The following is a 25514-nucleotide window of genomic DNA, read 5'->3' as shown; positions in this document are numbered from 1 at the left end:
GGGTCTCAGATGGGATGGGTTCAATATCTCAGAAGCTGCTGATCTCCTGGCACAACAGATTCTAGAGTCTACAGAGAATGGTGGGTGAGACAAAACACATCCATTAAGCAGCAGATCTGTGGGCGAGAAAGATCAGAGACAAATAGCCAGACTGGTTTAAGCTGACAGGAAGGCAACAGTAACTCAAATAGCCACGCGTTACAACAGTGGTGTGCAGAGGAGCATCTCTGAATGCACCACATGTCGAGATGGGCTACAGCAGCAGAAGACCATGAACAATTATTCAGTGTCCACTTTATAGGTACAGAAGGTAAAGTGTCCACTGAGTGTATGTCCTTCATTATTTTAAACACATCTATAAAATCACCTCTTAATCTCCAATGGTTCAAGGAATCCTACACTGACCATCATTTCCTATTACTCAGTCCTTTAAATCCTGGTAAGATTTTCTTGCACTCTATCCAGTTTAGTAACATCTTTCAGAAAACAGTATGATCAAAACGGAACACAGTTCTCCAGGTGAAATTTACTTATTGGGATACAGCGCAGAACAGGCCATAAAACCATAAGACACAGGAGCAGAATTAGGCCATTCAGCCCATCGAGTCTGCTCTGCCATTCCATCATGGCTGATCCTGGATCCCACTCAACCCCATACACTTGCCTTCTTGCCATATCCTTTGATGCCCTGATCGATTAAGGAAATGATCAACTTCCGCCTTACATATATGCACAGGTTTGGCCTCCACTGCAGTCTGTGGCAGAGTATTCCACAGATTCACTACTCTCTGCCTTAAAGAATTTCTCCTTACCTCTGTTGTAAAGGGTTGCCCCTAGTTTTGAGGCTGTGCCCTCTAGTTCTGGATACCCCCACCATAGGAAACATCCTCTCCACATCTATCCTATCTAGTCCTTTCAACATTCGGTAGATTTCAATGAGATCCCCCTGCATGCTTCTAAATTCCAGTGAGTACAGGCGCAAAGAGGCCAAATGCGCCTCATATGTTAACCCCTTCATTTCCGGAATCCTCCTCCTGAAACTCCTCTGGACTCTCTCCAATGACAATGAGATTAAGGGGTCCAAAACTATTGACAATACTCCAAGTGCGACCTGACCAGTGTCTTATAAAGGCTCAGCATTATCTCTTTGCTTTTATATTCTATTCCCCTTGAAATAAATGCCAATGTTGCACTTACCTTCTTTACGACAGACTCAACCTGTGAATTAACCTTCTGGGTGTCTTGCACGAGGACTCCTAAATCTCACTGCACCTTTGATGTTTGAACCTTCTCCCCCTTTAGATAATAGTCTGTACTATTGTTCCTTTTATCAAAATGCATTCTCACACATTTTGATAAATGTATAAATTGTAATAAATGTAAATTTCGGCCCTTTGAGACAGGGGTATCCTAATCACGGGACAATTTACAATGACCAATTGACCTACCAATCTGTTTGTCTTTGGACTGTGGGAGGAAACTGGAGCACTCAGAGAAAACCCACACAGTCACAGGGAGAACCTACAAATTCCTCACAGACAGAGGCGGGAAATGAACCCAGTGAGCTGGTACTGTAAAGTGTTGTGCTAACCACTACACTACCATAGCCTCACCAGCATCTTGTAAACTGCACTACATCCTCCGAACTTCAAAACTCAGTGCCCTGATTGATGAAGGTCAGCATGCCAAAATTCTTCTTTACTACCCCGGCCAATGAGGTCATTTAGACTTCGAGGCAGACACCAAACTAACTGTATTACCAGCTGTGGAACAAGGTGTGAACCCCCAGAGGTCTTCAACTGAAACTGCAGGATTTAATGGAGCGATATGGCTGCACAGCAGTTAGCACAATCGCTTTACAGCTCCAGCTATCATTACTCAGTGTTTGATTCCCGCCGCTCTCTCTGAAGACTTTGTACGTCCTCTGGGTGCTCCAATTTCCTCCAAAGATACAGAGTTAGGGTTAGTAACTTGTAAGCAAGCTATGTTGGTGCTGGAAGCATGGCGACACTTGCAGGCTGCCCCCAGCACAATCCTGAGACTGTGTTGGTCACTGACACAAACATTTCACTGTATGTTTCAATGTACTTGTGACAAATAAAACTAGTCTTTAAGGATAGTTGCTAATCCATCGTTCAATGCTTTTTAACCAATCTTTGAACAATTCTTCCCTCCTCCTTACTGTCACCCTCACAAGTCCTGGTCTCTTGTGAAAGCAGGATATGTGTTCATGGTCCACCTTTTCATACTTCGGGATTCCAAATCACACTACTGACGGTCACATGCAGTTAATTTGTGCACAGCAAGCTCCCATCAACTGAAATGTGATGATAAACATTGGCTAGGTCACTGAGACTTCCCTTGTTCACCTTACAAGACTTAACTTTACATGAATTGCCATTCACTCATCAGCAGCCCCACCATCCAGGACATGCTCTCTTCTTGCTGTTGCCATCAGGAAGGAGGTACAGGAGCCTCAGGACTCACACCACCAGGTTCAGGAACAGTTATTATCCCTCAAACATCAGGCTCTTGAACCAAAGGGGATAACTTCACTCAAATTCACTTGCCCCGTCATTGAACTGTTCCCGCAACCGATGGACTCACTTTCAAGGCCTCTTCATTTCATGTTCTTGATATTTATTGCTTATTTATTTATTACTATTTTTGTATTCGAACAGTTTGTTGTCTTTTGCACACCGGTTGAAAGCCCAAGTTGGTGTGGTCTTTCATTGATTCTATTACAGTTATTATTGAGTATGCTCGCAAGAAAATGAGGCTCAGGGTTGTATATGGTGACAAATATGTACTTTAATAATAAATTTACTTTGAACTTTGAATATATTGATGATTTTTGTAAGATCCTTGTAAATTTTGCAGAGAAAACTTACAATGCTGTTGCTGGGACATGAAGAAACGAGTTACAGGAAAAGGTTGAATAGGTTAGGGCTTTAGCTCCTGGAGCGCAGAAAGTACCTTATAGAGGTATACAAAATTATGAGGGGCACAGTGAGGGTGAATGCAAACAGATTTTTTCCCCTCAGGTTGGGTGAGACTAGAACTGGATGTCATAGGTTGAGGGTGAAAGGTGAAATATTTAAGGAAAGCTTCTTCATTCAGAGGTTTGTGCAAGTGTGGAACAAGTAGCCAGCTGAAGTGGTAGATAAGGGTTCAATTGACACATTTAAGAGAAGTTTGGATAGGGACATAGATGAGCAGGTTCGGAGGGGTATGGTCCAGGTGCAGGTTGATGAGTCTGAGCAAAAGATTGGGTTGGCATGGACAGGATGGGCCAATGGTTCTCTATATCTCTACATCAGTAGAGGGTTAATCATAAGCCAAGTGTTGGCGTGTGGCCAAGTGGTTAGGGCGTTTGTCTAGTGATTTGAAGGTTGCTAGTTCGAGCCTTGGCTGAGGCAGCGTGCTGTGTCCTTGAGCAAGGCACTTAACCACACATTGCTCTGCGATGACACCGGTGCCAAGGTGTATGGGTCTTAATGCCCTTCCCTTGGACAACATCGGTGGCATGGAGAGGGGAGACTTGCAGCATGGACAACTGCCGGTCTTCCATACAACCTTGCCCAGGCCTGCGCCCTGTAAACCTACCAAGGTGCAAATCCATGGTCTCACGAGACTAACAGATGCCTATATAAAAATCATAAGCCATGATACTAGGATGACCTTCTTTTCTTCAAAATATATCTCTAGCTAGAAGGGAAGGGGTGCCCTGGGGTTAATGACTCAGAGGAGACACAGAATCTTTGATTAAGAGCACAAGTTGTCTTTGAAGTGAATCCCAACCTTGGATCAGAGGTTCTACCAAATAAGTCAGGCTTTGGTGATCTGAGAGTATGACACATAGTTCACAGATTCCATTTAGCTATGGATGGAATTATTTTGTGCTGACTGCTGGGAAAGCCAAATCATCACTCTAAGCAACAAAACTAATCAGTAATGGAAGAACAACACACGAACAAGGCCATAAAACAACTGATTACTTGTTGTTTGCTGTGTACACCTTGAAATCAAATGGCTGATGGGCTTTTAGTCCAAGCAATTTGCCGCACCACTGTTGCGAAGAGACGCCGGAACAGAGGGTCTGTTACTAAGACAATCTCATTACGGCCAATTTAAGGCTCACTGGGATGTTTGTCTGCTCGCCCACGAAAGGTCCCTGTGTTTGTTTTTCGTGTCTTAAGTTAACAGGGGAGTTTGAAATCAACCCCGGTTCCTGAGGCTGCAACAGACTCTCAGCTTGTGGGGTCGCATGGCAGTTTGGGAGGTGTGGAATGGAAGGGGTTGGGAGGAGAGGTGGGGAGGTAAGGACAGATTGGGATAGGCCCGATTCCGTGTCCCACATCACCAAATCGGAGGAAGACAGCTGTAAAAAAATGGACACATTCAAATGGCTCAAATGCTGTCTAGAGTATTACAAAAAGTAACTTTATTATCAAAACAACACAAACAAATTGTTGTTTATTCATTTCCATAGATGCTGCCTGACCTGCTGAGTTCCTCCAGCATTTTTTGTATGTTGCTTTGGGTTTCCAGCATCTGCAGACTCTCTTGTTTTTATTATCAAAGTATGTATATGTTATCATATATTACCTTGAGATTCGTTATCTTGCAAACATTTACTGTAGAACAAAGAAATACAACAGAATTCCAAGTCGGGATGAAGGGTGCCCTTCCCCTCCAGCTAGACTATAAGACCCTACTAGTATAGATTGAAAAGGGGCAGGAGGTCATCTCAATATGCTGGTTTATGCCTCCCCCTCTACCGACAGTGTCATGAAGCACAGCAGCATGAAAACAAGCCCTTCAGCCCATTTAATCCATGCCAACCCAAACTTCTGCCTGGTCCCATTGACCTGTACCCAGATCATATCCCTCCAAACCCTTCCCATCCATGTACCATGAACCTTTGATCTACACCACTGCCTCTCCCTTGGTGTGGGGAGAAAGTGGGAGTGATTGACTGACAGATTATTGCGGTGGGGGGGTTCTGGGGGTAAGGTCTATTCTCTGGTCCCGTGCATGATGGAGTCCAGAAGGATGGGTGGGTGGGGGCAGGGGCAGGACACTCATTGAAACCTACTGGATATTGAAAGACCTGAGCAGAACAGATGTGGAGAAGATGCTTCCGTTAGTAGGAGAGTCTTAGGTTCCGAGGGCACAGCCTCAGTATAAGGGAACATGGCTCTAAAACTGAGAGGAGGAGGAATTTCTTCAGCCAGAAAGTGGAGAACCTGTGGAATTTATTGCCAGAAAGGGCTACAGAGGCCAAATCGTGGGGTACACTTGAGGCAAAGACTATGTTCTTGATCGGTAAGGGGGCAAAAGGCTACAGGGAGAAGTGGGGTTGAACAAAAATCAGCCGTGATTGGATGGCACATCAGACTTGATGGGCTGAATGGCCTAAATCTGCTCCTCTATCTGATGGTCTTGCACCTACCAATGCTAAAGCTGCATTTCTGCGATGGACCATTCATAATGAGGGAATACAGGACTGAGCATTAACCACCAGCCAGGGTCCTTTGACATTTCAGGGCAGCACAGTTTCACTTATCCTTGAATCTGACAACAGGATATTTAAAGCATCTGGTGCTGAGCTGGTAGATACTCTTTGTGTGAACTCTTGTGTGATGTCTCAGGTTTCCTGCTCATTACCACATCAGTCGGTTCAGAACAGAACATTTATCTGATAACTGAGATCTGGGAAGTACGTTGCTTCATCCTTTATTGTTTGATGGCCAAGATCTCAAACTCATGGTATAGCAGGCAGCAGTGATCCCCACATCCTGTACCCTTTGGAGGCCTGGCCTAGCTACAGTCGGGACCTCGAAACACTGGAGAGATACCACGGATGTTGCCTCTGCAGAATCCTCCAACTTCACTGGAAGGAGAAGGAAAACAGAGGCAGTGTGCTCTCCCAGGACAACATTTCCACTATATACCCACTCTGGTGGGGCAGACGATTGTCCAGGCTGCTGACACCAGATGCCTGAAACAAGCATCAGGTTGGAGGCTATGCAGACAGAATATTAGCAGGACCAGCACGATGATGGCATGAGTATTGATTTCTCTAACTTGCATGAATTTCTTTCCATCACCACTCCCTTCTCTTTTTTTCAATTCCCCATTTCCACTCCTCCTTTACCTCACCTGCCCATCATCTCCCTCTGGTGCCCCTCCTCCTTCCTTTTCTCCCATCATCTACTCCCCTCTCTGATCAGATTCGTTCTTCTCACAGCCCCTTCTTCCACCTATCGTGTCCCAGCATCTTATTTCACACACCCTCCCCCATTCACCTACGTTCCCCCTCACCTGATTGCACCTATCACCTGCCAGCTTGTACTCCTTTCCCTCCCCTTATTATTTCTTATTCTGGTTTCTTCCCCCTTCTTTTCCAGTCCAATGAAGGGCCTCAGCCCAATACGTTGACTGTTTATTCCTCTCCATAGATGCTGCCCTAACCGCTGAGCTCCTACAGCATTTGGTATGTTGCTCTTGGATAATCGGAATCAGTGATAACTAACACACTGTAATGAATTACATTCTGGAAAGCCAACACATTTCTCCTTGTTAACCAGGTTCTTTTTTACCTACTGTCTTTGCCTAAATCATGCAATGATCTCAATAACACTTACAGTAAGATGTTATTCTCTAGAGTGTAGGAGAATGAGGGTATACAAAATTATGAGGAGTATACAAAATTATGAGGAGTATGGATAGGGTAAATGCAAGCAGGCTTTTCCCACTGAGGTTAGGTGAGACTAGAACTAAAGGTCATGAGTTAAGGGTGCAAGGGTTCCCAGGTTTTCTGCATTTTGGATGTGAACTTGGACTATAGACTTATTATCAGTCATATAGCTTTTTAATATTCAGGGGGGATTCGGGGCTTGATATACCTGTTCCATTTTTGTTCTTTTTTTTTGTGCGGGGAGGAAGAATTTGGGGGTTAATGATTGTGCTGCCTTTCTTTTCTTTCTTGGTTTCATGGCTACCCAGAGAAGAATTTCAGAGTTGTATACTTTGATAATAAATGAACCTTTGAACTTTGAGTAAAGGTGAAATGTTTAGGGGCAACATGAGGGGGAATTTCTTCACTCAGAGGGTGGTGAAAGTGTGGAACGAGCTGCCAGCGGAAATGGTTGACGTGGGCTCGATTTGAACATTTAGGAGTAGTTTGGAGAGGTACTTGGATGGAAGGGGTATGGAGGGGTGTGGTCCAGGTGCAGGTCAATGTGTCTTGGGAAAAATAGTAGTTTGGCATGGATTAGATGGGCTGAAGGGCCTGTTTCTGTGCGGTAGTATTCTATGACTCTATATCAGGTGTAAACAGGTGTCTCGACAGACAGCACATACCTTCTCCATGAGGTTAAGAGAAGCTTAAAAAGTGATAGTGAAGATGGAGGGCATTGTCTGAGAGTGTGGTGGAAGCAGGTACTCACAACGTTTAATTAGATTCTAGATGCATGCTATGACATCGGAGCAAAGGATGCTGAAGTGTGACCTGAAAGATGTTTATATAATGAAAAGTGGCAAAGTTAAGGTGGATTGTCACAGTCACACACACAAGATGCTGGAAATGCAGAGCAACACACACAGAATGATGGAATAAATCAGCAGGTCAGGTAGCATCCTGTGGATTGTCAGTCTTTTTTTTTCCCAGGGCAAAAGAGTCTAAAATTAGAGGCAAGGCTTTCACATAGAATGTGGAACGAACTGCCAGAGGAAGCCGTAGAAGTGGCAAAAATTACATTTCAAAGACACTTAGACAGGTACATGGATAGGAAAGGCTTAAGGGGATATGAACTAATTGCAGGCAAATGGGACTAACTCAGGGAGACACCTCGGTCAGCACGAAAAAGTTGCACCAGAGGGCATGTTGTACTGTATAATTCTATGTCTGTAACTGTCTCTTTTGCCCCTTACGCTACTGGCATTTAGGGTGGCAATGAACGTCCTCCACCTCTGGTAGTGTTCACAGCTTCCTTCATCATGTCAGTAGCTTCCAATAACTATAGCCCTATAGATGGCTACGTGCTGAGAAATGTTTTTACTGTTGATAAGCGGTGATGGTTACCATGGCCACTGTGGGCCCACATTCCCTCTAATTTATTTTACAGCTGTGCAGACCAACCATTGCTCTGAGCAGGAAATATTTACACGGCCTGAAAACAGTAAGGCATTTTAGATGTTTTATTGTAATATGCATACAGCGTGCGCGGCCGCTCCAAAATGATATCGGTATTTGTTAAGTAGGTACCATGTACAATCCTGATTTGATGGAGACGGACGTGAGAAGCACGGAGGAACATCTGGAGAAACTTCTGAAATGCCTGCTTCGCTGCCGCTGCTACTGTGCAATCGAGAATCTCCGGAGGGGAAGGCCCCAAATCCTCGGCTTTGCCTATTGCCTGTTGCCAGGGCCAGGGTTGAAGCGCTCGGCAGAGATGGTGCTCGGGGCTCGGTGTCGGAGGGCTGATCGGAGGCTTGAAGTTTTCGAATGGACTCGAGTCAGCTGTGGTCGGGTGCTTCCAGGGTGCTGCATCGGCAAGTTTGCAGCACTGGAGGTTCATGGCAGGGAGAGAGTTTCTCCCTTCTACCATCTGCGTGAGATGTGGGACTTTCAAGAGACTTTGAGACTTTTTTTTTTACCGTGCCCATGGTCTGTTCTTTATCAAATTACGGTATTGCTTTGCACTGTTGTAACTATATGTTATAATTATGTGGTTTTTGTCAGTTTTTTAGTCTTGGTTTGTCTTGTGTTTCTGTGACATTAGATTATTAGATTAGATTAGATTATGAGGACACGCAGTCCTCTTTTATTGTCATTTAGTAATGCATGCATTAAGAAATGATACAATGTTTTTCCAGAATGGTATCACAGAAACACATGACAAACCGACTTAAAAACTAACAAAAACCACATAATTATAACATATAGTTACAACAGTGCAAAGCAATACCGTAATTTGATAAGAACAGACCATGGCACAGTAAAAGTCTCAAAGTCTCTCAGAAGTCCCATCATCTCACGCAGATGGTGAACCTCCAGTGCCGCCAACTTTCCGATGCAGCATCCTGGAAGCATCCGACCACAGTCCGACTCCAAGCCTGTCCAAAAACGCCGAGCCTCCGACCAGCTCTCTGACACCAAGCACCAAGCACCATCTCTGCCGAGCGCTTCAACCCCAGCCCCGGCAACAGGCAATAGGCAAAGCCGAGGATTTGGGGCCTTCCCCTCCGGAGATTCTCGATTGCACAGTAGCAGCAGCAGCGAAGCGGGCATTTCAGAAGTTACTCCAGGTGTTCCTCCGTGCTTCTCACGGCTGTCTCCATCAAATCCGGATTGTGCACGGCCCCCTAGTTAACACATACGATATTCATTCAGAATGGCCGCGCGCGCTGTGTCACGCCACCATCTTCTCCTCCCTCCTCATATCATACTGGAGGAACATTGTATCATTTCTTAATGCATGCATTACTAAATGACAATAAAGAGAACTGCGTGTCCTCATAATCTAATACTATGAACATTTTAAATGGAAATTGATAATTCATATACTTCTGATTTTATTTATTATTTGAAGGGTATAATGAAATATAGTAGAACAATGAAAACCTCTCATGTTTCAGAAACTTCTAAACTTAGCGCTGGCATTCAGCAGGCCGGCAGTTTATTAACAATGAGCTATCAACTTCCATTCTGTGTTTATTGTTGCAATTTGTCACAGCATTGTAACCTGAAACACTGACAATGCAAGTGCATTGAAGCTCTAAAATGTTTCAAAGTAAAGGTTGTGGTACGTTTTTTATTTATAATATATAATTATTTACAGGATATTTTACAATTATATTGACATAGATGTCAAAATTATATGAGCATTATTTCAAAATTATATTAACATAATATTTTAAAATATTCCAGCTGCATGGCAACAAAGGCTATGTGTGTGGGAGCATTTCCGTTATTGCGCAGCCATGCAACCATACAGCTTAGAGAGAACAGTGTTGTGGGCTGAAGTGGCTGTTTCTGTGCTATGCGTCTCTGAATCTGCCTAAATCCCTTGAGCCGGAGGTCTTGACAGGAGAAAATGGATTTATGAGAGATTAAATACTTTAAAGTTGATCTTAGGAACCAAAAGTGCCAATCCTGTTGTCAACCACAGGTTTGATGCTATGGGAATGATATTTATCAGAATGAGATAAATCCTTTGCTATTGAAGTTTAGCAGGCAGATTCTGTTCTAAGTACTGGACCTCACGGTATGAATCATGTGATTTATTTCCTAGGGGATGATAACACTTTGGAAATAACAGCTGATATTTGTTCTGGATTGCTTTCTTCATATAAGTTTGCAATGGACCTTATTTTTGGGTGGCAGTATTAGTTGATCGAGGGCAGCTATTTAATCAGTACGTGTTTGACAGTCATGCAGAGATGACTACGTGGGGCAATGGCAAGTATTAACACCCCTATGTGTAAATAGTCACAGAGGACAGGACACAAGCCAGCGTGGTTCAAGTGGACTTCCAACCCAGTGTGACGAACTAAGTCAACAGGCACCCTCACAACCAACACTTCTGGAAACTTGTGAAGCAGCCAGCCTAATGCTACTACAGAGCCAGCAACACAGGTTCAATTCCTGCCACTACCTGTAAGGAGTTTGTAAGTTTGTATGTTCTCTCTATGACTGTGTGGGCTCCACTTTCCTCCCACAATCCAAAGACGTACAGGTTAGGAGGTTCATTCGTCACAAGGGTGCAACTGGGTGGTGTGGGCTCATTGTGGAAGAGCCTGTTACTGTGCTATATCTCTAAATAAATTGTCCCTGACATTAAGTATTATTATGTTTAATTCCTTACAATTAGCTTTGAAAGCGATATTGAACGAAAGAACATTCACTATTCATAATGACATCCTTAGAACCAACGCTTCTGGCAACTAGTGCAGTTAGCATAATGTTACTACAGCGTTAGTAGCTGGCTAATTACAAACTGGCATGAGTGAGATTTGGTAAGTGGACAAACCTGATATTATAAGCAGGTAAATTAAACACAGGCGGAGATACAGGTGGAGACACCTCTCTACCAAAGGGGGTAAGAGGCACTCCTTCACCTTGGGCAAGGTGTAGCACCTGTTTAGTCCTCCATTCAGGGTCATGTTAAGCCATGGGAGTAAAGGAGGTGTAAGGTGCTTCTTCATCCATAATATGATTCATACCGTGAGGTCTAGCACTGAGAACAGAATCTGCTGGCTAAACATCAATAGCAAAAGATTTCTCTCATTCTGATAAATATCATTCCCACAGCATCAAACCTGCACTGCAAACCTGCAATGGCACTTATAGTTCTGAAGATCAATTTTAAGGTATTTAGTCTATCACAAATCCATTTTCTCCTGTCAAGACCTCTGGCTCAAGGGATTTAGGCAGATTCAGAGACGTATAGCACAGTAACAGCCCCCAACATTGTTCCCTCTAAGCTGCGTGGGTGTGCGGCAGCGCAGTAACTGAAATGCTCCGACACACATAGCCTTTGTTGCCGCGCAGCTAGAAATTTCTTTTTTCTAATGTTAATATTATTTTGAAATGATGCTCATATAATTTTGAAATCTATGTCAATATAATTGCAAAATACCCTTTAATCCTTTGGGCAAATACCTCTCTACCAAAGGGGGTGTAAGGTGCTCCTTCACCCTTGGGCAAGGTGTAGCACCTGTTTAGCTCTCCCTCCCCCCACCTGATCAGCATCATGTGAAGCCACGGGAGCAGGTGGTTGACGGCTGTATGAGAAGCTGGTGCATATCACAGGAAACAACAGGAATTCTGCAGATGCTGGAAATTCAAGCAACACACATAAAAGTTGCTGGTGAACGTAGCAGGCCAGGCAGCATCTCTAGGAAGAGGTGCAGTCGACGCTTCAGGACGAAGGGGCTTGGCCTGAAACGTCGACTGCACCTCTTCCTAGAGATGCTGCCTGGCCTGCTGCGTTCAGCAGCAACTTTTATGTGTGTTGCTTGCCTATCACAGGTCCTGGTTATGTGACCACTGACGCCAGGCAGACAATCTCTGAAGAGTATTGATAATGGCTGGGGTCACCCGTCTTGTAAAAGTACTGCCTAGAGGAGGGCAATGGCAAACCACTTCTGCAGAAAAATTCGCCAAGAACAATCATGGTCAAAGACCATAAACACCTATGTCATATGACATGATACATAATGATGATGATGAAGTTAAACAGAAGTTAGAGGGTCTCGGAACGATGGTGCTTGTTGTAGAAGAAGTTACAACTGTGAATATGGGAGATTCATTGTCAGGACGATGAAGGAGCTCTTGCTTGGTGTCTCAGTGTGAACAGGGGATGCTCTTTCTTATATGAATGACTGAGTGTCGTCAGTGTCCTTGCTCAATGTCTTCCTTCACTGCTAGGCAAACTCAACCATTCATGCAAAGGAGGGGTTGTGGCAGGTGTGTGCTCCTGGGAGAGATGAGGTACAACCCTTAGGTGGGAATGTGGATGGAGCTGAGGTAAGGTGGGATTGAGCCAGGATGAATTGAGATGGAAGTCGAATGGAGATGGATTGAGATGGGACTGAGCTCCAGTGAGATGGAATACAGTGGGAGGAGTTGGGACTGAGCTGGAGTGAGGTGGGACTGAGCTGTGGAAAGAGGGGAACTGAGCAGGAGTGAGATGGGACTGCTGGAGTGAGGCAGGATGCTGTGGGAGGGGGTTGAATGGATCACAAAGCAGCTGCTGACTGTGTTCTACTGATAACCTGCCCATCCTGCACAAAACCACCTCTGAACAATGAAGGTCCACAGCACAAACTTGAACCATTCTGCATATCTCGCGAGGTACAGGAGAGATCTCAACGATGTCACCTCCGCAAAATCCTCCATTCCCATTGGCAGAATAAGCTAAATGGGCACAGGAGGAGTACATTCAGCCAGAGACTCATTCCACCGAGATGCAACACAGAGCGTCATAGGAAGTCATTCCTGCCTGTGGCCATCAAACTTTACAACTCCTCCCTTGGAGGGTCAGACACCCTTTGCCAATAGGCTGGTCCCTGGACTTATTTCCTGGCATAATTTACATATTACTATTTAACTATTTATGGTTTTATTATTATTTAATTATTTATGGTGCAACTGTAACGAAAACCAATTTCCCCCGGGATCAATAAAGTATGACTATGACTATGACTATGAAAGTCTCCCAGGCCATAACTTAGACCATAATTAGACTCAGCCAGGTTTAATGAGTGGGCTACATTTGCTTGAGACCAAATTCTGAAAAAAAAAGACACCCTATACCAAACAACAGGAATTCTGCAGATGCTGGAAATTCAAGCAACACACATCAAAGTTGTTGGTGAACACAGCAGGCCAGGCAGCATCTATAGGAAGAGGCGCAGTCGACGTTTCAGGCCGAGACCCTTCGTGCTGCCTGGCCTGCTGTGTTCACCAGCAACTTTGATGTGTGTCACCCTATACCAAGCTCTGTTCTGACAAAAGATTCCAGGGTGTCAGAAGAAACAATTCAAGGAGGTTCTTTTCACTCCTGTAAGCAAAATGGATTGTACTCACCGACTCACGGGAATCCCTGGCATGTGTTTGTTCAGATTGGCGGAAAATGCAGGAAGGCTTTGAGAGGCTCCAGTCCTTACTGGGAGCACGTGAAAATGGCAGAAGAAGCAAATGCACTCCCAAATCAGCACCTTATTACGTACCTCCCGCTCCAGAGTCTACAGATCTATGTATATCATTTCAGAACCTGAAGAACCAGGTTGGAGTTAAGCAATCCTCCATTCCAAGCATCTGCCTAAGGAGGACGAGGCTGATTTTCGCGGACACAGAGACGCCAGATGCAGGAATCCTGAGCAAAGATATCCAGCAGGTCAGTGGGTCAGACAGCACCTGCGGAGGGAACTGGTCAGTTGGTGTTTTGGGTCAAGGCCCTTCATCTGGACTGATTTTCCTTCTGCGGGTCTCACAGCTTTTGGCAAGCCCACGCCCTACTATTCTTATTCATTCATTCATTATGTGCCGTGTCGTATGACGTAGGTGATCATGCTCTCATGACCATGATTGTTCTTGGCAAACTGTTCTACAGAAGTGGTTTGCCATTGCCTTCTTCTGGGCAGCGTCTTTACAAGATGGGTGACCCCAGCCATTATCAATACTCTTCAGACATTGTCTGCCTGGTGTCAGTGGTTATGTAACCAGGACCTGTGATACAACCATCCACCATCTGCTCCCATGGCTTCAAATGACCCTGAGGTGGGTGGGGAGGGCTAAGCAGGTGCCTCACCTTGCCCAAGGGCGTCCCGCAGGCTGGCAGAAGGAAGAAGTGCCTTACCCTTCCTTTGGCAGAGACGTATCTCCACCCTGCCGTTCTTATACCAGCCACAAAAGCACTGTATGTCAATGGTCTTGCCAGAATAATTGGGACATTTACACAGGACAAAACATTAGGCTTCACTGGTCCCTGTGTCACTCACACAGTGCACAGTCTCACACCAGCACGATGTCTATTGACTATTTCCTTAATACTGTTATTTACTGAGGAAAACAGGCGATTATTCACTCGAAAGCCATGACTGGTTGATAATCTAATCATAGGCTCCAGATGTTTAAACTGTAAGATCAAAGCGCAACTGGATTACAAACTTCAAATCACTTCAGAGCTTTAGACCTCCAATAACACACACTGTTAACTGCAGCAGGGTAGCTTAATCATTTCTGAATCTGTCCTGGCGCGTATGTGCTCTGTCATGGAGATGTGTTAATATTGCCACTGAGGCATTAGCAGTCGCCATCTCATTACTATAACTAGATCCAGAGATAATTTAAATATTTTAATAAATTAGAATAATTATTCAGGGACAATCTGTGCCCATGTCAGAGGGATAATATTTCTGAGGAGCTACAGGACAGTGAACATATCTTTGGGATCAGCCCTTTAAAACGACAGTATTAAAATCCAATTATGACTGGGGATTCATGACTGTGACCTTATCACAGGAACTTTATTGAGGAATAATATGCAGTCACATCTCAGAAATTCTGTAGCCCACATAAATCATAAATATTTATTGGTCATTTCAGTTCAAAGAAGCAGTTAAGCGGTCAGGGTCTGTGCATCCACCAGATAAACAGGGTCTCACCATCGGGGATGTGCAGGCATTTGTAATAAAAGTCTTGAAGAGCTCTCATCGATGAGAAGATTCAAACTTCTTCAGGGTAGGCATACCTTGAATTTCACAGTCCTTCTTATTCTGGCCTCTGTCCCCCTCCTTTCCGGTCCTGACGAAGGGTCTCAGCCTGAAATGCCAACTGTTTATTCCCCTCCATAGACGCTGCCCGACTTGCTGAGTTCCTCCAGCATTTTGTGCATGTTGGCCTCAGTGAAATATTCTTCACCCGTGTACAAGTGCATGCAATGAATGGAGAAGAGCAATACAGTGTGGGTTTGCCAAAAGCTGTGAGACCCACAGAAGGAAAATCAGTCCAGATGAAGGGTCTCCACCAGATACAGATGTCAGCCTGCCTGGACTAGTTCCCCTGTTGGAAAATGTATACCCTGGCATCGAACACTAAAATCACTTATTCCTTGGACAATATTTTCAAACGTAAAACAAGATTACCCAAATATTTATCACTTCCCTACCTGTGGGAGCTGTAGAATCATTCGGTTATGATAATGTGTTTGTGTATTCAGCTTTAAGGACACTGTGTTTAAGAATACCGTGGATAAACTGGAATAAATATAGTCAGGATGAAGCAGTACCGAAGCAGGCAAGTTTCCACTTCTCCAAGCAGCAAAGTGTGTGTTTAATCATTACTATTCAATCACCAAGAGTTTACAGGAAATCAATGTGTGCTAATTGCCGATGTTTTCTACATTGTAGCAGAAGCTACTGTATGTTTCAAGAGTAAAAAATACTTCATTGGCACTTTGGGAAGGGTAGAGGTTGCAAAAGATGCCATTTAACTGCAAGTACTGCATCCAGGTACTGCCTATTCTAAGCTGCTGTGTGTGGACTTCAGAGTCATGATTGGACATCTAACAGGAAAAGACTCTTTGGTCAATTAGACTTGAGTAGTTATTGATGTGGTGACCATTATAAAAAAATAGGCCCTCCCTTCTCTCACCCCAACCATAAACCATGTAACATATGTCAAAAATTTTAAAACTGCCTAATTTGAAGAAATAAACAAATATCCTGGGAAAGTCTACCTGGACTTCCATGGTTGATGGAGCATTTCATTGACCCTAACCTTAGGGGAGGGGTAGGATATAAGAGCTTGACCAGGTCTGAAGTGTCCCTTAATCCCTGCAATACAATGCAATAGAGAGTAATTCAGGAAGAATGCCTCCAGTACTCAGGTAGAAAGGCAGGTTACAGTGAGGTGCAGCTAAGGCCAATGGAACTGCACCCTGTGGGATGGTGTTGACAACCTTGAGGCAGTGACCGTGTACAGAAAGGAGCCCACCACCTCAGAAGCTGTCCACCCACCTGCTCCATCAGCCAGCAAATGCCCCATCTGTGGGAGAGCCTGCACTTCTACACGGACCTCATCAGTTACCTCAGAACCCACAACAATGTGAAAACAAATCATCTTCGATATGGAGGAACGACTTAAGAAGAAGTAAATTTGTTATCAAAGTACCATAAACTACCTTGAGATTGACTTTCTTCCAGGCATTTACAGGGGGGAAAAAAAAGAAATATAAAAACAATACATAAACAAACAACCAATGGACAAACTATGTAAATAAAAACAATACTGAGAAAATAAGCTGTAAAGACCTTAAAAGTGAGGCTTTAGGTCAGGGGTCCCCAATCTTTTTTGCAGTGTGGACAGATTTCATATTGACAATATTCTTGCGGACCAGCCGACCGGGGGGTGGGGGGTGGGGATGGTTGCCAACGGACAAGAGTACAGTAGCAGTCAAATACGTTGTGTTTACCCCGAAAAGACCACAATGACCATGAAGCCTTGCGCGGGCACCAGTGCACATGCATGACTTGCGTATGCGTGCACGTGCCGTTTTTTGCTACAAATTGTTTTTGGCGATTCTGTTCGGGGGGGGGGCGCTGTTAATCACGACCGGAATATCGGTGATAAGTGGCTAATACACTCAATTTCGTTTCTAAAAGGGTTTATCTAACAAATTTAATATTAAACACACAGTGCATATTTTCCTCGCATGAATATAGCGATAAGTCAATTATCAGGGGAGGACAGGGGGGCTTGAAATACGTGTTGAACGAACTCCCAGTAGAAGTGGCAGAAGCAGGTTCAACATGATCATTTAAAGTTAAATTGGATAGATATATAGCCAGGAAAGGAATGGGGGGTTATGGGGTGAGTGCAGGTCGGTGGGACTAGGTGAGAGTAGCGTTCGGCACGGACTAGAAGGGCAGAGATGGCCTGTTTCCGTGCTGTAATTGTTATATGGTTATATAAGTAAGTCAATAGCATCATAACATTTTAAGTAACGTTTGGATATTAAACACACAGTGCATATTTTCCCCTTATGAACATATAAAATCATTGCAACGCACCAATATCGCTGAATCAGTGGGAGCCCTGGGCTTGATTTCCTGCAACAAGACGGCCCCATCGAGGGGTGATGGGAGACAGCGATACTCGAAGGGGTTCCTTATGTCCAGTCTATTCTGCAATTTAGTTTTTGTTACATTCATCGCAGAGATAAGTTGGAAATGGAAGCAACGTTTTCAGTGCTTCCGTGGCTATCTCAGGATATTCGCCCTTGACTTTGATCCAGAATGCCGGCAGAGATGTTATGGCAAACATAATTTTCAGCCCGCCGTCATTTGCAAACTCGAGGAGTTGATCTCCTTCCAGCGCTGACATGGACGACGTGCGGGTAATGACCTCGCGTGCGTTCAAGCTCAAGGGAATGAGGAGAGGTGCAGCTGACTCATATCACCAAATCATATCGTTTCCTTGCAGCCCGGTACCGATCCGCAGCCCGGTGGTTGGGGACCACTGCTTTAGGTTATGGAATCAGTTCAGCATTGAGGTGAGTGAAGTTATCCATGCTGGTTCAGGAGCCTGATGTTTGAAGGGTACTAACTGTTCCTGACACATTACCTGGAGTCAAATGGGTGGAAGATATTTCTCATAACTCTTCTTTTTTCTAGCGTCTATCACTGTCTGTAGGATAATTAGGGATGGGTAGAAAATGCTGGCTTTTCTAGTACTGTTCGAGCCAAGACATTCATCATGAATTTCAGCCTGAAACTTTGACTGTTTATTCCTCTCCATAGATGCTGCCCGACCTGCTGAGTTCTTCCAGCATTTTGTGTCTGTAAACAAGAAAGGACTCTTCCTTTTTCCATTGTAGTGGGAACATCACTTCTCATCCTTGGGATTAGACTTAATAATAGTTCAAAGTACAAAGTTCAAAGAAAATTTACTATCAAAGTACGTATATGTCACTATATACAACCCTGAGATTCATTGTGGTGTTCAACCAACGTCGCTTCTCATCTTTGAGATTATATTTGCTAATAATCACTCTCCTGGATTGTTCCCTTACACTCTGTCATACACCGGAGAACTGACCTCCTGGCTGATACACTTCCTTACATTAAATAACACAAAGAATCTTTGTAGGCACTCAGTCCCAGTGGAAGTGTTGTCACACTGAGTGACAGTTGCAGGTGCAGCAACAGGATTCAGACACAGGTCCTGAAATCAATTCTCTTTCACAGCTGTCAGCTTAATCTTTGCAAATCACAGAGGGAGAGAGAGAGAGAGAGAGAGAGAGAGAGAGAACTACACTTACAGGACCGCACCTTAAATCATACTGAGGCAACTCTCCATGTGTGTTTCTGTGGAAACCACAGCTCACTGACAACCTGACACAAGACTAAATTTGGCTGGTTTGATTTGACAGGCATTTGCAAAAGGGCGCAGGCAGTTGATGAAAGGATGACGCTTCTCCCCGAAGGTAGCAGTCACTTTATGTTACCGGGAACACAAATGTCAGCAATCCTGTCCTGTATGGGTTGTCTACTATATAAAGAGTGAATCATCTATGCTGTGTTAAGTCAGTATGGGCTGACCTTTATCCATTGTTTCAATATATTAAAATATCATTATTACACATGGCCTGCTTCATAATTCACTTACCTTCCAACGGATATAAAACAACTGCAAAGCAGACAGTGTGCAAAAGCAGAACAGATCTTGTAGTTGACTGAACCAGTCCACCTTTAGTGCAACCAGTATTTATTCAATACAATTAGAAGCTATTATTTCACCGAAGCGCACAAGCCAAGAAAATATTAAATTTAAGAGCTTTCCTATTCATTCTGAGGGTCTGGTGTTGATGGCATTGCCAGCATTTTAAGGTCTCAAAAGTATTAGCTGTCAACAATGTGGGCTGGTCTGGAGACAAGTATTGTACAGAAAGCAGATGCCCTCCTCAAAGGAGATTAATGGACTGGATAGGTTTGTCAATAACAGTCCACAATCATCATCATTGATACAAATGATTTTTTAAACGCTGATGCTATTTAGATACTTGAACTTAAATCTGCTCTACTGCTATATTGATGCAGGTTTTAGTTGGAAGTCCTTAACTAAAGGGTGTACCAAGTGACAAGGAGTATTCCTGACCTGCTGATTATCATTTATTATCAATAATATTGGGAGATGTAATGGGTCCTGTCTTACCCTATACAAATCTTCCTTTTCCCCAGTTTATGGCCCTGCTCAAGGGCTAACTATATCTTATTTCAATACCAATAAAGCTTAATGAACTATGTTCTCAGTTACTAAAGGGTTCTTCAACAGACACCTTACTCACTTCCCCAATCTCATTCCCAAAGATAAGGTTGAGGCTTTCTGAGGCTCATGTCTGAGGGTTTATAAGACATTGGTCAGACAGCACTTGAAACATGGTGAGCAGTTCTGGACCCCTTATCTAAGAAAGGTTGTACTGGCATTGGAGAGAGGCCAGAGAAGGCTCAGAAGAGTGATTCCAGGAATGAAGAAGTGGACGTATGAGGGGCGCTTTATGGCTCTGAGCCTGTACTTGCTGGAGTCCAGAAGAATGGAGGCGGGGGGGGGGAGGGTCTCATTGAAATCTACTGAATATTGTTAGGCCTAGGTACAGTAGACATGGAGAGAATGTTTCCTACAGTGGGACCAGAGAGCACTGCCTCAGTATGCAAAGACATCCCTTTAGAATGGAGATGAAGAGGAATTTCTTTAGTCAGAGGGTGATGAATCTGTGGAATTCATAGCCAAGGATCAAGGATGGCTGTGGAGGCCAAGTCATTGGGTATATTTAAAGTGGTTGATAGGTTCTTGAGTAGTAAGGATGTCAAAGGTTATGGGAAGAAGGCAGGAGAATAATGTTTTATAGTCTTTCTGAAAGGACTTTCTAGAGAAAATCCTCTTGAATTAATGAATTTTGCTAATTCCTCCCAATGAAAGCCCCATGCACTAAGGCAATCCCAGACAATATTGGACAAGGTAAAATCCCCTGCGATTATTGGATGGCACAGTAGTGTAGTGGTCAGTGTAATTACAGCCTACTACAGCGCTTGCTGTAAGATCGGGGTTTACCGCCCACTGCTGTCTGTAAGGACGTTCTTCCCGTGACAACATGGGTTTTCTCTGGGTGCTCCAGTTTCTTTCCACATTCCAAAGACGGACAGGTTAGGGGTTAGTGAGTTAAGGACAAGCTATATTGGCGCTGGAAGCGTGACGAGACTTGCAGGCTGCCCAGCACAATCCTTGCTGATTTGATTTGATACAAATGACACATCTCACTGTATGTTTCTATGTGCATGTGTCAAATAAAGCTAATCTTTAATCTCCTCGGATACCGGAGATTGGAAGAAGGGTCTAATTGTTATAAAATAGGAGTTTATGCTCTGAAATAAAGGTTAGATCTGGGAAGGCAAGGGGTAAAAGGTGCTTCTGAACAATTGGACAGGGCAAGTCCTTGAGATACAACTACCAGTGAGAAAGTGTGTTATACCAATTCTTTTATTACAGGTAAGAACATGATTGAGTCCAGGAAAGTGTAAACTAGACACACAAAATCTTCTAGCACTTTACTTATATTGATCGTCACCCTCACTCTTCCCCACCATTGTTATTCATTTCAATGACATTAAATCTAACTGGAGAAATGTAAACCATTGCCTTACACTCATCCTGTTTTTCTCACTGGAATTCTCCTAGAAATGGTGGTTTATTTTCCATGACAAGAGGCCTCCTTAATTCACATGTGGAAGCCAGAGATTTTGATTAGTGATTTGTTATTCGCAAAGAAAATCAGACACACACATCCTGATCACAGGGTCTCGGACCTCCCACTAAACGCATTTTACCTTGGGTGAGACGAGGTGCCAGGTATCCGCGTCTCAGTGTGTAATCTGCTCTCCCTGCTGAACGGGTGATGGTCTGTAAATACCAAGCAGCTTCTACACGAGATGTAACAAGCACTAATAAGACCCACAGAATTAATAAACTGAAGGCTTAAGTCTTTGACAAACTCTCTAAATGCTGGTAACATAACTTCTTGACAAGATCTTGATGGCATTACATGATTTGTAACCTTTGCTCTAATTGGCTAATGAAAGTCCAACAGCAACACCGCACAGAATTACAAAGCTGATCTGTCAAGAGACAGGCTATTTTGGCCCAGCTGCTCTCTCCCAGTGATTACCTGTCATGCAAGTGTAGCTCCACTGAGGTCCATGTCTGAGAACAGTAACGGACTCGTGAAACTTCTGGATTGTCACACAAAGCCCATTAAGTCCTTCAGGGAAGGGAATCTGCCATCGTTACTGGTTGTGGGTGATGTGACTCCAGACCAAGCAATGTCGTTGACTCCCATGTGTCTCCTCAGTTCACGGTATTTGGGGATGGACAATAAATGCTCACTGAGGTCCACACAGAATGGGCCCTATTGGCTCAATTAGTTGATGATGTCCATCTATGCTAATTCCATTTGCCTGTGTTACCTGTGTTCCTTCGCTCCATTCTTACCCAACTACCTGTGCAAGTACCTTTTAAACATTCTAATTGTTTCCGCCTTTGCTGCCTCCTCTGATTCCATATAACTATGACCATCTGCATGAAAACTTCACCCTCAGATCCCCCTTGAATTTCTGCCCTCTCACCTTAAACCAGTGCCCTCTAGTTTTAGACTCCACTACCTCAGGAAAAAGATTCTATCTACCCTACCTATGCCCCTCATAATCTTTTAAACCTCCGTAAGGTCTTCTCTTGGCCTCCCACACTCCAGTGAAAATAAACCAACCCATCCAATCTCTTCTTAGCTGTAAAGCCCTCCATTACAGGTAACATCCCAGTGAATCTCTTTTTCTGAAGTTACCAGTGGAGTGGTGACCACAACTGTATTCAATAATCCAAGTGTGGTCTAGCCAATGCTTTCTGAATCTGCAACGTGACTTTCCAACTCTTATACTCAGTGTGTTGGCTTATAAAGGCAAACCTTCTTCATTATCCTATCTACTGGTATTTCCCATCTGCACTTGTACCCTTAGGTCTCCCTGTATCTCTATACACACAAGGAACCTGCCATTTATTCTACAAGTCTCACCATTTTGCTGATCATTTAGTTTTGTTTCCCTGTTGCCCACTTGGAAAAACCTTCTTCATTCATCACGTCAACTCTTTTCATTATTTTAAGGGGCCTCTAATAAGTCAGTTCTCATCTTTCCTTGTTATGCAGAGCAGTTCTCTACAGCAAAGTTCTCTCTGGGTCAGACCTTGCTATAGTTTAGAAACAGGAGGGCGGATCTCATGGAATCCTACTGGATTCCGAAAGGCCTGGCTGCAGTGGAGGGGATGCTTCCATTAGTCAAAGAGTCTGTGATCTGAGAGAACAGCCTTGGAATAAAGAGATGCCCCTTTAAAACTGAGATGAGGAGGAACTTCTTCAGCCAAAGATTGGTGAAACTGTAGAATTCATTGCCTCAGAGGGTTTTGGAAGCCAGATTTGATGGGCTGAATGGCCTAATTTTACTCCTCTATCTTATGTTTTAAAACTCTGCTTCACCAGTGTCTCATCAGGCCCTATTCGGAGCGCAAACAAGTGGAATAGAGTGAATAATTATGGAGATCAGGATGCAGCCAATAGCAGAGTTTGGGGAACCTGTCTAGCCTGTGATCTGATACCACTCGGTGATGGAACCTAGAGGACAGGATGAGTAGCAGGAGGGCTCCAAGAGCCGGGGAGCTGCCAGGAGACAGGCAATGCTTGGGATTAGTCAGAGGGGGAAATATTCAAGTAAGAGGTGGCAACTGGGAAATTCAGGGGTGCTAATTGAGAAAACAATTGTGTGAGAAAACAGTGGTTAGTTCTCAAGGAGTTTGTGGGCATGGGAATGTAAGGCCCACTGGTGTGATCTCTGAGGAGGAGGCTGTGATGTGTGAGGAAAGAACAGGAGAACACAAGGATAAGTAGCATGGTTGTCAGATGTATTCAGGGAGGAACCAGCGGCCTACTTTAGACTTTTGTTTCACTCACCTCAACTCTGAAGTGATTCCACAACCTACAGGCATACTTTCAAGGACTCTATACCTGATGTTCTCAGAATGGTTTGTTTATCCATTTATCCATCCATCCATACATCTATCTATTGATGCATACATGCACAATTTGTCTTCTTTTGCATATTAGTTGTTTGTCAGTCGTTATTTATGTATAGTTTTTCATAATTTCTATTGTATTTCTTTATTTCCCTGTAAGTGACTGCAAGAAAATGAATCTCAAGGGAGTACATGTTCACATATATATTTTGATAATGAAATTATCTTTGCTTTCTTCCATTTCTTAATATATTCTGAGCTTCTCACTAAATCCCACTCTGTTCTTAATGCACTGCCAGGAATGGTGCTGGTTCAGCTGAGTGGATCTTCCTCGTATCTCAGCTGTCCCCGGTGTCCTAGAAGCATAAAATGTGCCTGATCTGCCAGCTCGTAACTGGCCGAGCGCATGTCACAGGAGGGTAATCCAATTGTTACCAAGCTGCAGGCTTTGCAGTAAACAGCGACAAGGAGTTAAAAGTTGAGTGCACTGACGCAGTGCCAGTGTGCAGCCTGTGCATCCAACTTGCAAACGGATAAGGCAATGAGTCTAAGGAGACATCAGCTGTATACTACCCTCCGATCTCCGCTAATCGCTCAGCCATGAGAACAGCACGACTCCCCAATCACTTGTCCTCTCATCTGGATCCCACCAATTACACAACTCTTGGAGTCGGCTGAGGTGAAAATTGAGATTTCGATCTGCAACTCACTTCTTTCTATTCTCAGCAACATCAGGAATACAGTTCCAAAGCAGCAGCTGACTGATTTATTGAACGCACCAGCAAATGATGCAATCAGTTCATTTTGAACCTGGCTGACTTTGGCTGAGTCATCTGCCTGTTCTCTTTTGCGCAACTGTGGACTAAACATGTCAGGGAAAATCATTTTGTTTTATTTGCTTAGAAAATAATTCCAGGAAGGCTACTTAGCTCTTGATTCCCTCATCCTTGTTGCTCTTGTAACTCTTCCCAACAAAAGTGGTGAGACAGCAACCCCCTCAAAATGCTGGAGGAATTCAGCAGGCCAGGCAACATCTATAGAGGGGAATAAGCAGTTGATGTTTCGGACCAAGATCTTTCATCAGGACTGGAAAGGAAGGGGGAAGAAGCCAGAATAAGGAGGTTGGGGGGATATGGGGGGGGGGGAGGGAAGGAATACAAGCCGGGAGGTGATAGGTGAAGCTAGGTGAGGGGGAAGATGGGTGAGTGGGAGTGAGGGATGAAGTGAGAAGTGGGGAGGTGAAGGATGGAATTAGAGAAGAGCTAAAGAAGAAGGAATCTGATAGGAGAAGACAATGGACCATGGGAGAAAGGGAAGGAGGAGAGGCACCAAAGGGAGGTGATAGGCAAGTGAGGAGAAGAGAAGGGGTAAGAGGACAGCCAGAATGGGGAATGGAAAAAGAGAAAAGGGGAGAGGGGAGAAATTACTGGAAGTTAAAGAAATTGATGTTAATGCCATCAGGCTGTAGTTTACCCAGACGGAATATGAGGCGTTGTTCCTCCAACCTGAGAGTGCCCTCACCATGACAGTAGAGGAGGCCATGGACCAACATGTCAGAATGAAAAGTGGAACCAGGAAATCCCACCTCATGTAGTGGATGGAGTGAAGGTACTTGAAAGCAGTGGGGGGATCTGGGTTGGGATTTCCGGAAAAGTGCAGGAGGGTGCTTCACGAGGGTTGTGTATGTGACTATGTGAGCAGCTTATCTAGACTTTACAGGTTACCGGAAAAGGAAGGTCCTTGCATTAATGTGAACAGTCGGAAGACCCAGGGCAAGGAACCCATGACTTAACATTCTGTCTACACAGCCCCTACCAGGGGCTTTGAGATTGCCTAATGCAGGACTCTACAGGGACCAGTGCCACATCACTAGCACATCAATGGG

General features: G+C 44.1%; 1 protein-coding gene across 7 annotated transcripts in view; it reads right to left on the bottom strand.

Moving 5' to 3' along the window:
- Positions 1–25514, bottom strand: part of LOC134337121 (rap1 GTPase-activating protein 2-like) — a 502203-nt gene that overhangs the window by 133470 nt on the left and 343219 nt on the right. The gene's annotated exons all lie outside the window — the stretch shown is intronic.

The sequence above is a fragment of the Mobula hypostoma genome, chromosome 23 (assembly GCF_963921235.1).
Source record: "Mobula hypostoma chromosome 23, sMobHyp1.1, whole genome shotgun sequence".
NCBI classification, from domain to species: Eukaryota; Metazoa; Chordata; class Chondrichthyes; order Myliobatiformes; family Myliobatidae; genus Mobula; species Mobula hypostoma.
This window is presented reverse-complemented; position numbering and strand designations above follow the sequence as displayed.